General features: G+C 42.0%; 1 pseudogene; it reads right to left on the reverse strand.

Moving 5' to 3' along the window:
* Positions 1 to 3,922: 3,922 nt before the first annotated feature.
* Positions 3,923 to 4,017, reverse strand: LOC147371277 (U6 spliceosomal RNA; annotated as a pseudogene).

The following is a 4,017-nucleotide window of genomic DNA, read 5'->3' on the forward strand; positions in this document are numbered from 1 at the left end:
CCCAGCAAGCTACGGACTTGTGAACTCTCTCTCTCCACCTCTTGTCTATGATTCCAACTTCATGTCTGTGAGTAGGTTTAATGGAAGAATCTCTATTCAGTGGCAAAGAACATGCAACACTTTGGTTCTCCAAATAATTTTGCTTTTTCAGAATCTTAGTTAACCCTGGAAATAGAAAAAAATCTAATAACGTCAAGTAACAGCAACTTGGGTCTCTTTGGATAAATTAACTGATTCTGGTGATTGCTTTTAGACCTGATTACCAAAACCTCAGTCTCCTGACAAGTTCACACACCTTCTTCCCAAGGACAGCTTAGCTGTGATGTGGAGCCACTGGCCTTTCCATTTCTCTTTGTGGGCCTACTTCGTGACTGGTGGGATGAGTAGAGCCTGGGGAGAGAGTTCAGCCAGTGAGCATACAAGCCCTGGCACACGGGAAGTCATGGTAAGGATACCAAGTAATTTCAATTGGGGAGAGAGTTCAGCCAGTGAGCATACAAGCCCTGGCACACAGGAGGTCATGGTAAGGATACCAAGTAATTTCAATCGGTCTTTGCTGCTACTTCATCTGACACTGGCAACAAAACACTGGCGATGTCTGTGGCAGGAAAGGGGTTTTAGGAGACTGAATAAATCACTCCCCCCCACTGGGATACACACATGGGGGTCAGGTTGAAGGAGACAGAAACCGCAGAGTAACTCCCTCTGATGCTTATACTGGACCCGAGGGCCTAACATGCTACATGAAGCAGGCACGTGAATGCTCCACCTCTGAGTCAGACACATGGACCCAGGCATGGTTCCCAGCAGGGCCTCTGCGGGTGAAGCTGACCCTGCTTCCTTTCTCTTAACCAAGGGAAAGAAAGGGAGTGCTCAGACACCCACCCGCACTTCCTCCACCCAAGTTCACCAATCTGGCAAGTCCGTTCGCCTCCCTGGAGGGGCAGTGAGTGAGACAAGAAGCGAAGAGAAATCTCAGCCAAGGTAAAAAATAACTCATATATTCATAAATGAATATGAATGCATTTGTATTTGATTTTATAAGCAGCACAATGAAAAATATGCCTGGTAAGTGATTCATAGGATTAGCTGGTTTAGGCAGAATCATCTAAAGGACAACGTGAAGGAAAGTGGGAAGAGAATGGGCCACGAACGCAAGAGGAAAAGAAAACAAATCACAACAGGCATGTGAAAATTTGCTCAATATTGCTAATTACCAGAGAAATGCAAGTCAAAACTACAGTCTAAACTATCACCTCACACTGGTCAGAATGGCCATCATTAAAACGTCTACAAATAACAAATGCTGCAGAGGACGTGGAGAAAAAGGAACCCTCCTACACTGCTCGTGGGAATGTAAGTTGGCGCAGCCACTATGGAAAATAGCATGGAGGTTCCTCAGAAAACAAAAAAAACAGAGTTTATATATGATCCAGCAATCCCACCCCTCAGCTATTTTGTCCAGAAATTTTTCCTGGACAAAAATTTAAAAAGATACACACACACCTATGTTCACAGAACCACTATTCACAATAGCCAAGACATGAAAAGCACCTAAATGTCCAGCAACAGATGAGTGGATAAAGACACGAAACATACACACAATGGAACACTGCTGCTTCTACTGCTGCTAAGTCGCTTCAGTCGTGTCCGACTCTGCAGCCCCGTAGACGGTAGCTTACCTGCTACTCGGCTATAAAAAAGAATGAAATAATTCTCTTTGCAGAAACATGGATGAACCCAGAGATTATCACACTAAGTAAAGTAAGAGAGAGAAAGACAAATATCATATGATATCACTTATATGTGAAATCTAAACTGCGACACTGGTGGCCAGTGGCTGAGACAGCACTTTCACTACCGAGCGCCTGAGGTTCACAGAACACAATATTCAAACGGCCCCAATTTTGTCTTCACTACACAGTTCATTTTGTTTCTTCAGATATATACATATATATGTGTATATATATATATATATATATGATCTCTTATTTCACTTCTCAAAAGGGTTAGAATAAAATATTGCAAATAACACAAATATATAAATTGACCTTTTCCCCCCTAAAGTGAAAGTGAAAGTTGCTCCGTTGTATCCAACTCTTTGTGACCCCATGGACTATACAGTCCATGGAATTCTCCAGGCCAGAATACTGGAGTGGGTAGCCTTTCCCTTCTCCAGGAAATCTTCCCAACCTAGGGATTGAACCCAGGTCTCCTGCATTGCAGGCAGATTCTTTACCAGTTGAACCACCAGGAAAGCCCAAGAATACCAGAGTGGGTAGCCTATCCTTTCTCCAGAGGATCTTCTTGACCCAGGAATCAAACCGGGGTCTTCTGCATTGCAGGCAGATTCTTTACCAATTGAGCTATCAGGGAAGGCTTTTCCCCTCTAAATAACCAACAAAGTCTTCTCAAGGAGCAAATCAGATAACGCCCTTATCAAGTTATGCACAGGTTATCATTTGCTAATGTTCTTGTAGGCATTACTATCCTGGAGGATTGTGTAAGAAACCCTGATTATTAAGACTAGGTATACTGCAAGTTAATGTAAATTTTAAGACATATAATACAAATTAGAATCCAATACAGGAGTTTAGTAAGTACAAAATGGTATGTAAATTGTGACAGAAACACAGGTAAAGTCCCAAGAAGTTTTACATAAATGTACTTCTGGAATATGTATTAAGATTGTATATACTATGGGGTCCCCTTTTTAGAGAAAACAGACATTTCTGTTGCTGCAGTAAGGATTTCCCAATAGCGGGGGACAGAATGGAAACCACTCTGAATTCACAGAGTACACCCAATTACTAACTAGATATATTTAATCTGGGCATAAGAACCTTGATTGCTATAATCATTTGTGAGGCTTTCACCCAGACATTTGTCTATAATAAGGTCAGGCATTGCTGCCTGGTGATTTTACCTGGCTCTAAATACAAACATCCAAAGGAGTAGCTGTAAGTGATAGAGACTAAAAAATTATGTGTTTTTACTACACTGTTAAAGTGAGAGTGTTAAGTCACTCAGTTGTGTCTGACTCTTTGCAACTCCATGGACTGTAGCCCACCAGGTTCCTCTGTCCATGGAATTCTCCAGGCAAGAGGATTGCCATGCCCTTCTCTAGGGGATCTTCCCGACTCAGGGGTTGAACCCAGGTCTCCTGCATTGCAGGCAGATTCTTTATTGTCTTAGCCACCATGGAAGCCCTTACTATACTGTTAACCTAAGCATAAATGTGATTCAACCACAACATGTCATCAATCCATAGGCTACAGGGAGGCTTTCTGCACAGACTTCGAATAAAATTTCCTATTGAGAGCTGCTCTTTAAAATGAACAAATGACTGTTTAGAACAGAGACATGCTAAGTCACCTGGAGGAAACAGAATGGCTTCCAGGATGGTAGAACGTTGCAGTGATTTAGTATTTTAAGAAAAAACTGGGTGCGTCAGTTTAGGTAGTGTTAGACACAAAAATGGAGTCATGGAGGCAAATCCAAATGTCGGTTGGATCTCTGGGATCACTGCCCAGGAGGAGGGAGACTTAGTCAGTCTTTCCATTGGTCCATTTGTCTTCATTCATTCACTCATGCATGCATTCAGTGAACTTAGTAGAGTGCCTACTTGGCTAAGCAGTATCCTATGTGCTGGAAATAGGGAAGTGAAAAAGTCCACATTCTCACGAAGTTTATTCTAGTGCGGAAAGCAGTCATTGTGGAAAAATAAACACACACACTAATAACATTAGATGTGTGCTTCAAAAAGAGCTTACCAAGGTAGGAAGATCATGGAGAAGGAATATGTTTAGACTGAAAAGTCAAGAAAGGTATCTCTAAGGAGGTGACAAGAAAGCAGAGATACCTGAATAAAGTGAGGAAGTGAGCCATATGAAGATCAGAGGGAAAGAGGTGTTGTTGTTTTTTAAATATGGAACTCTTCACGTCATCCTTGCACAGGGGCCATGCTAATCTTCTCTGTATCGTTTTAATTTTAGTATATGTGCTGCCAAAGTGCGC

Source organism: Bos grunniens, chromosome 5 (assembly GCF_055505025.1).
Source record: "Bos grunniens cultivar Pamir isolate PY7600 chromosome 5, Bosgru_T2T1.0, whole genome shotgun sequence".
Lineage (NCBI taxonomy): Eukaryota > Metazoa > Chordata > Mammalia > Artiodactyla > Bovidae > Bos > Bos grunniens.